Source organism: Cyprinodon tularosa, unplaced genomic scaffold (genome assembly GCF_016077235.1).
Source record: "Cyprinodon tularosa strain WSP-4 unplaced genomic scaffold, ASM1607723v1 ctg52, whole genome shotgun sequence".
Lineage (NCBI taxonomy): Eukaryota > Metazoa > Chordata > Actinopteri > Cyprinodontiformes > Cyprinodontidae > Cyprinodon > Cyprinodon tularosa.
Window position 1 is genome coordinate 991,371 of NW_024039252.1, and position 11,479 is coordinate 1,002,849.

Consider the following 11,479-nt stretch of genomic DNA (forward strand, 5'->3'; position numbering starts at 1 on the left):
CCTGCTGAACAGAGTCTACAACACTGGGGGCCCCCCAGGGGACTGTCCTCTCCCCCTTCCTCTTCACCCTTTTCACCTCGGACTTCAGCTATTGCTCTGGAGTCAGCAATTGTTGGCTGCATTGAAAAGGGTGAGGAGAGTGTATACAGGACTGTGGTGGGCAACTTTGTCATTTGGAGTGAGCTGAACCACCTACAGCTCAACATGACAAAGACTAAGGAGCTAATACTGGGTTTCCATTCAGGGGTTTCCTGTTGACACTGTGGAGGAGTAAGTTGGACTGGACTAGAAACACCGAGGTGGTCTACAAAAAGGGCCAAAGCTGACTATTCTTCCTGAGGAGGCTGAAGTCCTTTAACATCTGTGGGATGATGCTGAGGATGTTTCATGAGTCTGTTGTTGCTAGCACGCACTTCTTTGCTGTCACATGCTGGGGCAGTGGGCTGAGGGTCGCTGAAAACAACAGACTAAACAAACTGATCAAGAGGGCCGGTGATGTTGTGGGGGAGCAGCTGGACACCCTGACCACCGTGGCAGAGAGGAGGATGCTGTCCAGGTTTCAGTCTATAATAGACAAAGACTCACATCCTCTCCACGACACACTGGTCCAGCAGAGGAGCTCCTTCAGCAGAAGACTCCTGCTACCCAGATGCACCACGGAGCGCCACAGGAAATCATTCCTACCTGTGGTCATCAAGCTCTATAGAACCTCCCTCAAGTGATTCAGCCCCCCCCCCCGCGTAATTGACATTTATGCACTTTTTTTGCACGCCATGTATCACTTTACTTGGATTTATTACTTTACTTGGATTTTCACTTTATTTGGATTTAGTTTTTACATATGCATAGATATACGTACATATATATATATATACAGAAGAGCTATATGTGTATATATTTTATCTCTTTTTATTCTTATTTTTTTATCTTCATTATATTGTGTAGTTGGATGTGTGTGTATAAATCAGATAAAACTGTAACTGGAGCGTGTAACAAAAGTAATTTCCCTCTGGGATTATTAAAGTATTTCTGATTCTGATTCCCCTTATGACTCCATGGTTTTTTGGTAACGTCTGACTTGAGTTTTCTTTTTTTTTTTTTATCTTTGAATTTTGGACTCCTGGTTTCTTGTTAGTTTTTTTGATTGCCTGTTTGTTTGGACTTAGTTTTTTTCAGTAATTCATCATTAAATCAACCAGCCAGTAGACTAGCAATGCAATCTTTTCAAAAAGATGAGTCATGATCTTGGCTCTGATGTAAGGCTTCTTTACTCATTTCAATCTCCTGCCTAGCTCCGCCCAGTTTCTCATTGCCACTCATCATTTTCACCTGTTTCAGCTCCAATTAAACTGCTTACTTCCAGTCATCATTGTCAGATTATTTTTAAGCCTTTAGTGTGAGAGTTTTCTAGCTCTCACTTTGAGCCTGCCTGTCCCTGCTCTGATCCATTTGCCTGACTTGTCTTTGGACTCCTGTTGTATTTAGCTTATGGACTTTACCTGGATCTGCCTGCTGACTTCGCCCTCTGGATTGTCCTGCTTTCCTCTGTCGTCTGCTCAGATCTGATCTCCTGTCAGTTCTGTCATCTTCAAGGGTTCGGTATCTGGAACTCTCTGTTATGCTACTGCTGGGTCTTGTCAGCCAACTGGCTGGTATCAAGCTCGTTCTCATGGACTATACTCTAAACCAGGTTAGTGACTCACACATTCACATCATCCTCCGTCAGGTTATTGCGGTCACTGTGCTGTGTTTCCTCTTTCAAGAGTTTCCTTCAGCAAACACCCTAGCTGCTGCTTCTGCAGATCCGCAGCACGCTTATTTAATGAATGCTTTTTGAATAATCCCATAATAATCTTTCTTGCTTAAATACTGGGTCCTCTGTTCTGAGTCATGTAAAGATGGGAAAAAAAAGACTGCTCTTCACATTATTCTCCACCATGATTGTTTTGTTTTTCCCGCTTCTGGTTAGCAAGACGCCAAATATTAATCTGTATTTATAATTAGGTCAGATCAATGCGTCCTGGCCATTTAAACACAGACAGCATTTGAAAAGATCAGATACACATCAGAATTAAGACCACATGGCATGTGTCCTGGATTAGAGTTTAAAATAATGGATCTGTATTGTACAGACTGTAATGAGAATGTCATATACAGGTCGCATATTGGCAAAAAATTGGATTTTGGTCATTTAAGGCTTCACCCTGGTCATAGCCATTTTAGGTGGTTGTAACTTTATTATGCCATTAGCATGTGTCAGTTAAATTCTACTTATAAAAAAATGACAAAATAAAACATAAAGGTAAATAATAAACATCTTCCCAACTCAAAAAGAAGCTTTTCTTTTAATTTAGGACAGGCTAGAGAGATGGAGTCTGAGTGAACCATATTCTCTGCCTCTACTGTCCAGGTGTACCCATAGCTGCGCAGTAAGGTCCACTGTTCTTGGCAACTCCCGAACCTGATACACAACAGTAGTAAAGGCAGCCACAGTGCCATAGCTCTGCCCACACACACCAAGTTCCCGGGGGCACCGGGATCTCTTTTCAGTCTTGCCTGCCATGTTGGTCCCCTACCCACTCTCTAGTAGTCAGTCTCGTTATGCAGAGCATCATACCCACCTGTTTTTCAACATGGCCTCTAAAAGGAATCAAGAGTCAGATGTGAAAAACAGGAGAAAGAAGAGATACGCGGATGATTCCTGTGCTTCATTTTAGGTAAGACAACATTTTAAATAACAATTGTAACATTTCACCCTTGTTTGAATGTGAGAGCGTAGTGTAATAGTTGCTGATTTGGAAAATCTGCTCTGTAACCGTGTTGAGAAAAAGGAACATCACAGGAGAGTGAGGGTATAATCCTCTAACAACGACATGAGTTAATGAATCGAAAACGGCTTGGATACATGAACGTTGAAAAGGGCCACACCAGCTTTAGGTGTCACTCTTTTATTAGACGCTGAGAGGGAGATAAACAAACTATTAAATTTTTTTAACTATTGTAGCAGATAAAACTTTGCAAAGTATCATTGCACATGCAATTATTAACTTCAATGTCTTCGATATAATGAAACACATGTAAAATGATAAATGCACAAAATTCAGAAGCAACAGGCACGAGGAATGATCTAGATTTAGCTTGTGAAATTATTTACTCTCGAAATCAGTGTTAAAGTCTGTTAATCTAAAGTAACATAAGGTTCTGCAGGATTTTAGGATTTTTTGAATTGATTAATCTTTCTTAGGAAAGCAAAGCTTTTCTTAGTCATATGGTCCAGTTTCCTCTCCAATCTCAGTTCAGATATAAATTGGCACAACTGGTTATGGTCTAAGTTTTAGGTCTCAAGGTAGCACAGTTCTACAGAATAGCATGTTCACATGGGTACATTTTTCTGTTAAATAAATGATATTGTTCAATTATTTGGACCTTCCTGAAGGTTATACACTAGAGAAATATGAATGTGTTTGTTTGATAACCTGCTTCTAATCAAAGGAGGAATGTTTCTAAATAAGTATAAAAAAAGAAGAAACATCTTCACGTAAAACCACTCTCACCGCAAAAGGGAGGTATGCCTGTCTCCTGTGATCGCCAAACTTTTCACCTGTAAAAGTTTGTAAAAACTATAAAAAAGATGATTCATACTCTTCTTTAAATCAGAATCTAACCTTTTAACTTCCTTAAATATTCTTTTTAACGATGTTTTATATTTCATTTACCTTAAATAGGTAAATGAAATACAATTTAGTTGCATTTTATCCAATACAATTTAGTTGTATTACCATAAGCTATTTAATTCATTTATTTATATATTTATTTTTTATCTATTTAATATGAACAACACATCATACAGGTTATTACACCTACTTAATGGCTTTAAAAGTTTTATCAAAATGTTCTCTATTTCAATATTATTCTAATAGTTTAATTGATTTTCATTTTTATCCCTATTTTATTTTATTTATATTGTTTATTTTTTTTAATTTGATTCATAATTTTTTTAGGCACTAGTGGCCTTTATTTTGTTATTTTGAAGTAAGGAGACAGGAAAGTAGTTAAGAAGAGAGGGGAGAGATTTGTCAAAGGTCTTCAGAGCCAGGACTCGAACCTGCAACAGCCAGCACTTCGGTCATTTGCTCTAACTCCACACCATGGATTCACCCCCTTTATTCATATTTTAGATTAAATATCATAACAAACAACTTTTAATATCTAAATCTCCCCTTTTTTTAAGTCTACAAAAGACTTAAAAATTAAAACGTTATACCAACTCAGATTTTAGTGCCAAGCATTTTGCATATTAGAACAATAATTGTTTCCATTTGTAAATCAAAATGCCTCTGAAAAATCCCACAAAGTTTAAAGTCGTAGAGAAACGGCTGTTCCAAGCGTTGCATTTCTGAATTCTCCCCAGTAGTGCCAGACTTTGCACGAGTGAATAAAATGAATGTGATTGGGTGTTTATCAAAGAGGCAGGATTGTTGTGGCAGAAGGTTCGCAAGAAAGTTTGGTCATGGCCGGTGTCTCGGAAGCCTCTTGTTTTCCAGTTAGCAACTTAGTGCTAGTAGGTTTCCCAATGGGAAATTACAATAGGACCAACATTTTCAACAAAGGCTATGGACAGCGGAAACATGCAAGAGGAGGAGAGTTATGTGTCGGAGGTCGTAGATGAGTCTCCTTTATCATATATTTTTTATTTAGAGGAGGAAAGTGGGGACAAAGTTGTGGAAGAGGACCAAAGGGCGGCAGAAGCTTCGTTTGGTGTAAGGCTTACAGCCATATATGTTTGAGCCCTTGCCTCGCAATGCTGCCTGCTCTGTTAGCTCTACGCCTCCTGAAGACACAGACATCCATCCCCATGAACACTGGGACGTAACTCAATGGTAAAGGAAACCATCGCATATATATTAGCTGTAACATATTATTAAAAATGCTATGTCCAAAAAAAATGTGATTGACAGATGACTGTTGTTATATAATTATCAGAATTTAGGTGCACAAGCTGACATATAACTAACTGGCCTGAATAAATAACGGGGAAAAACACTGATTTTAAGACAGGATTTGACTCTTGGGCTTCCAAGTAATGTTCCCCTCTCTAGTAAAAACTTTATTTTGCTCCTGTTCCACTTAGAATAACATAGCAGCATGGTATATATTATTAGTGATTAGTTATTATTAGTATTTGGGTTTTTTAATGAGCTCCCAGATAATATAGTGGCAAAAGCTTTATGTGTAATAGACAAATACTTAAGTTTCATTAAACTACCTGACAGTTTTATTTTAATGAGCATCATCACATTTTCTGGTAAATTCCTAATTTGTTACAATCCAAACCTTATCTGCAACATGCAATTAATCAGAAATAATGAAAAACAAATTTAACCCACTAAATGAATAAAATTAAATCATCAAAAAAATATGCTGTTTAAAGCACAGTGGAAATCCATGCCCGCAGGTCCTTATTAGGGTTCATTATTATTTTGTTTCCATGTATGTATTACTTTCCACAACTACAGTCCTGTGTAAAAAAAAAAAAGAATATATATATATATATATATATATATATATATATATATATATATATATATATATATATATATATATTCTTTTTTTTTTACATCTACACTATTAATATAGTCTAAGGAGTTAAAATTATGGATAAAATAGGTCCTAAAATGTAATTAAGGATCCTAAGATCAAAAGGTGCCCCAACAATTATTTTTTGCCTATTAAGTTAATCAGCTCTATCAGTTGTTTTTTTTATTACTCCTTTCCTAACCTTCAAACAATAATTAGAGTAAGATTTTGGCAGAAAGAGGGTAGCAGTCAATTGCAGAGTTCGACTAATAAACTTCTCATAAGGGTTCATTTTCCTTTTATGCAACAGAATGACTGACTTTCAGAAACAAACCAATCAACATGGAAAAGTTATGATCTAATAACAAGCAATTATCTATATTAATGAAAAAAAATATATTTAACTTCTCCAACAATTAAAACATGAACATTTTCTGTTTCCTAATTAAATCCTAACCTTATTTTTTTTCACCTTTATTCTGTATGTTTCACAATATAGACCCTGCTATATACTAAAGAAATGTGTTAATTAGTTTGTTTTTATGCAAATACAACTTTTACTGTATCTAGTACATTATAAATCTTCCCAAAGCATTTACGGAATAATGTAATTTAAACGAAATCCCTTTTAACAGGTCTCCCAACTTGGAGTCGTAGGGAAATGGCTGTTAAAACCATTGCATTTCCGTATTTTTCCCGAGTGGTGCCCGACTTTACATAAGTGAATAAAGTGACTTGTTGGGATTGTTGTTTGCGGAAGGTTCGCCAACAAGTTTGGTTTTGGCTGGTTTGTCAGAAGCATCTTGCTAACCAGTTAGCAACTTAGTGCTAGTAGGTTCCCGACGGGAAGTTACATTGGGACAAAGTAGCACTAAATTGGTGGCTTAGAAACGACAGTGTCAAGGAAAGCTATGGACGGTGGAAACATGCAAGAGGAGGAGAGTTTTGTGTTGGAGGTTGTGATGAGTCTTCTCCATCATACATTTTTCATTTAGAGGAGGAAAACGAGGACAAAGTTGTGGAAGATGACACTAGGGTGGCAGAAGCTTCGTTTGGTGTGGTAGGCTTACAGACGTACATGTTTGAGCCCTTGCCTCGTAACGCTGCCAGTTCTGTTTGCTCTACGCTTGTCGAAGACACAGACGTCCATCCCCATGAACGCTGGGACATAACTTAATGGTAAAGTAAATTATTCTTATTTCTTATTTCCACCATTGCGTATATTAGCTGCAATATATGAATCAAGATGCTTTGACCAAAAAAATGTGATTGACAGATGACCATTGATACAGTATATAATTGGCTGAATTTGGGTGCACAAGCTGACGCATAGCTAACTTGCACTGCATGAAAAGTGGGATTTTCGTCAATATACGGCACTGTAGATTGTCGTGGAACTTCAGGTTAGCGGCAGTTTACGGCAATTTGCAGGCTTCGCCGAAAACTCCCGTAAATTGTCAGAAATTGACGTGGAATTTCTTAGGCAGTGTTCCCCCCATGCCTCCCCCCCATGGAATTCTAGGGGAGGCTATAACATGTAAATGAACATGCTGTGAGCTATACAAATGCAAACCAGGGTTGCAGGGGGGGGTTTTACCCCAAGTGACATCTTTCTAAAAGGTAAGAAAATCTCTGATACAAAGAGATCAGGCTCAGTATAGCCTCTTACATTTTAGCTTGAATTGATTTATTTAATTAAAGTATAGAGACCAAAACAGATCTTTAGCTGACAGAGCAATACATTTAGAGCAGTAATTATTTTTAAAAAAACTTGCATTTAAGATAAAAATAAAATGTTGTCTGTCAATATGCTCAATTCACAATTACTGTGGAAAAGTTTCAAGAAATGATTCTGAGATGATTCACTTTATAACATGGCGCATTATCCTGTTGGAAGTAGCCATCAGAAGATTGGTACACTGTGGTCATAAGGACATAGGTCAGCATGCTAAATTGGTATTAAGTGGCCCAAAGTGTGGCAATAAATATCCCCCAAATAGATGGTAGAAATAGATCAGGCTCAGTATAGCCTAATTATAGACTCTTACATTTTAGCTTGAATTGATTTATTTAATTAAAGTACGCTAGATTACTGTGTATGCAAATGTTATGTAAAAAAAATACACAAAATAATTTATTTCAAAAATTAGTTTTAATCAGAATCAGTTGGCTGTAATGGCGGTTGGCAAACAATTTTTTTTTTTAGATTTCCACTTTTTTTTTTTTTTTTTTTTATTGAATATATAAGAAAACAATAACAATCTCAAATAACAAGTCAATAACAAATATTTCAATACGACAAGAAATATCACAACTCCTGCTTTTGAAAAATACAATTAAATGCACAGGCTGGAACAAAGTATAAAATAAAATAAAATAAATAAAATAATAATAGTAGTTAAAGTAAATTAATCAGTGGGGACTACCAACTGAAATTCTTCAATTAACTCAAACAATTTAATTGCATTAAAATTCTGCATCTTTCTCAGACATCTTTTGAAAAGGGAAAGTTCATTTTTGAGAGCAGAGATTGAGAGGGAGCATTTTGCATAGCGACATTTATGGATATAATACTTTGTTACAATTATTAGAATATTGATTAAAAATTCCAAATTTTTTTTCTTTAATGGATAAACCAAATTGAATGTTTTGCCAGGAAATAAAATCTAAATTTATTGTTTTAGAAGACAGAAAGGTTCGAAGTTGATCCCATAAGTTTAATACTTCTTTACATTCATAAAAAAGATGTTTAGTTGTTTCCAATTGAGTTGTACAAAAGCCACAATTCTCAACATTAAACTTAAATCTCTCTCTTAAAAACTCATTTGAAGGATATATGTTATTTATTATTTTAAACTGTAATTCATTATATTTAGGAGGAATTGGGAATTTCAAATAATTTGTCCTAATTTTGACTATCATAGATTTCTTAAAATTTTGTAAGAGAGCTGTGCTTTTTGTTCTTCCTGGGTACATATTATTTATAGAATATTGATTCAAAAACTTGTTGTTGCATTTATTATCTCTAATGTCCACCTGCTCAAATTCAATCTTATGGAGTCTAGGAATAAAGGAATTAGGTAAACAGTTTTTAATAGAATGAATGAGGACATCAGGGATACTACGTAAAACTTTCTTATAAATTTTTAGTGAACAATCGTTTCTAAACTTCCTGTTAAAATCCTCCAAACTTAGAAAATCACCATTACCATTTGGCAAACAATTTATAGGTGCATTACCGCCACCTTCCAGAATGGAGCGACGCGAGCTCTTCTCGCGAGTCCTTCCGTATAACAATGACGTCGTATGTGATTGGAGGAGCCTGATGAGCCTTCGGCCCCATCGTCCAATCACGTGTGAGCTTTTGTGCACTACGACTACTCGCGAGACCAGCATATAAGCAGACATGTTTGTGTTACTATACTCAGAAGAACTTCATCTCCAGTTACCGTGTTTGTATTTTGTTGTTACGTGAACAATGGCTGCACGACGTCTCGCGTTCAACTCGCCTCCAACTGCTCTTAGTCCACAACTTTCGGCCAGCCCGCAGACTGACGAGAAGAAACTGCTGATTGCTATCAGCGGACTGTCTCGTCAGCTTACCCAGCATACTGCCGACATGAATGAGCGGCTCACTCAGCTGGAGAATTCGAGAGAAGGACCTCGCTGCAGCAAACAGAAAGGGGTGGGGACGGACCTTTCCGTCAGTCCCATACCTTATTTGGAAAAGGAACTATTGCATTCCGGAAATGAAGGGGGCGTTATTTTCATAATCACTAGTATAAATGCCTTAAAGACGCGGGGTTAAGAGGAAAGGAAGAAGAAAGAAAGAAGTTTGAAAAGTTTTTGCACTGGTGTTCGGCACACGATCTATAATGCAAAACCCACAAAATTACGAAAAAGGTAATTTTACCTTCTTAAAATTTTTTTCACATAGTAAATTAATACGCTTTTCTAGATTCAGTTTTTTAAGAAAACCTTCAATTTGTCCTTTTTAAAAGGTCCAGAGAAGAACTACAAAAGGAGAGAAAGCGGAAAAAAGTTGATGAGAGGGCAAAATGTGAGGTAAGCTGTAGCTAAAATTCATCACTTTGTTGTTTTAAGTCATAGAATTTGTATTATGTCCATTCACAGTGTACTTTTGTTCTATGCTTATTTTTTTAAGTCTGAAAGAAAATCAGGATACAAGAATTAAAAGGGTTGAAGCAGTTTTGATGTTATTTGGACTTGCATTTATCTTTCACTTAGAACATATCTGTATTTTTACAGACTCTGTGTGCTGATGACCACACCTATGCCAAAGGAGCCGAGGCACAAATTGAGGTTCATTTTTTAAATTTTCACATAACTAGTAATTTTGATTTGTGTATCTTTATGTGCAAATGAGACTAAAACCCTAAATGATTTTTTTTTATTAAAATTCATTATTTGGACAACTTTTTTTTATATCATTAGAGATGAAAGGATAAGATACTGAGACATATAAAGTATTAATTATTGTTTAATGCTCTTCACCATGCAGGTAGAAAGGATACCGCCAATCTTACAGGTAAGATTCATTCATAATCATATGTATCATCCATTCTTCCTGTATGACAGTCTTACAATGCACCTGTTTTTTATTTTGTTTGTTTTTTTATTGTCAGATGCGGAGGAGAGGAGAGTACCCTCGTTACTACTGTGATGGCATACCTGGACTTTGCCCTGAGTGCCAACATTGAATTCAAAGAAAATATAAGTTGCTTTCCACAATCTGTCACATATTGTTAGTTTTTTTTGTGACATGCCATTTGAAATCGTTTCTGATAAAGAATATTTACCTTTTGACTTGTGCAGTCTTCCTTTTTCATAATGTGTTCTTTCAATATTATTTACATTTTTGAAAGTTCCTTTTGTTGTAGCTCAGTTGATTTACATAATTTAGTTTTCATAGAAATGGTGTCGTTTCCACAAAGTTACATTGTGGCTGTAATTTGTTGGAGAGACAGTAGAACCAATAAAGTAGTTGTAAATATATTGTAACAGCGTTGTTTAACAATTGGAAAATCTTGTTGGAAAATTTTAAATGCAAGCAAAGCTAATAACTTGCAATATACAATGTTTCCTATACATTTTTGAACAATGACTGGAATCAATACAAATTTTCTTTACAAACCTGACATACAGACAAGTTGTTTATGTTTTAACAGAATCAACTTTTTTTATGTAATAAAAAATAAGTTGCAGAAACATATTGTTCAGATACAAACATAAGATTAAACGAGCAAAGCGAAGGTGTAATCAGGGTGGAGGTGATGGAAGCTCAGGTGAGGAGCAGTTGCACACATCAAGCTGGACTTTATGAAGGGTGAAGGACTTGAGACCGGCGCCGTTAGGCTTGGAGGGAGGCACCTGAGCAGGTGATTGGCTGAGCAGGTGAGATGAAGACAGACTTTATTCAAAAAGGTTTTCAAGTAGAAAAAAGATCATTCTCTCTGGTGGTTACCAGTACAGTGTCTACTGCCGGGATCAGAAAGTTGAAGATTATTGTCAAATGAACTTTCTAAAACCTACTTTCTGTGCGAGTCTTTCCAGGTTGAAGCTACATTTAAAGTTTTAATTAATCACTTTGGGTTTTGCTACAATTGGATATTCATGTTTTTAGAGTGCAGTTTATGAATTTATTGCAATTGATAAAATTAATATGGTATTTCTAAATGGAATAGTGGGACACCAGTCAGTTTACTAGTTGAGCTGGAGTCCTTATAGGAGACATTATGGTCAATAATGATAATAATTGAGACAGGTCACCTGCAACCAAGTATATTCTAGTTACCGAATGGCACTTGTTAAAAGTTCAAAAGTCCTTTGGTTTGTTTGTAAATTATATTCACAATGAGAATAATAAGAAAAAATATTTGGC

The 11,479-nt window shown here is 36.1% G+C and overlaps 1 long non-coding RNA gene across 1 annotated transcript; it reads left to right on the forward strand.

Annotated features, from left to right (window-relative positions):
- Positions 1 to 9,491: 9,491 nt before the first annotated feature.
- On the forward strand, positions 9,492 to 10,404 carry LOC119795719. The gene is made up of 4 exons (XR_005282361.1): positions 9,492 to 9,642; positions 9,847 to 9,900; positions 10,100 to 10,126; positions 10,224 to 10,404. It is a non-coding gene; the product is annotated as an uncharacterized LOC119795719 (long non-coding RNA).
- The last annotated feature ends 1,075 nt before the right edge of the window (positions 10,405 to 11,479 follow it).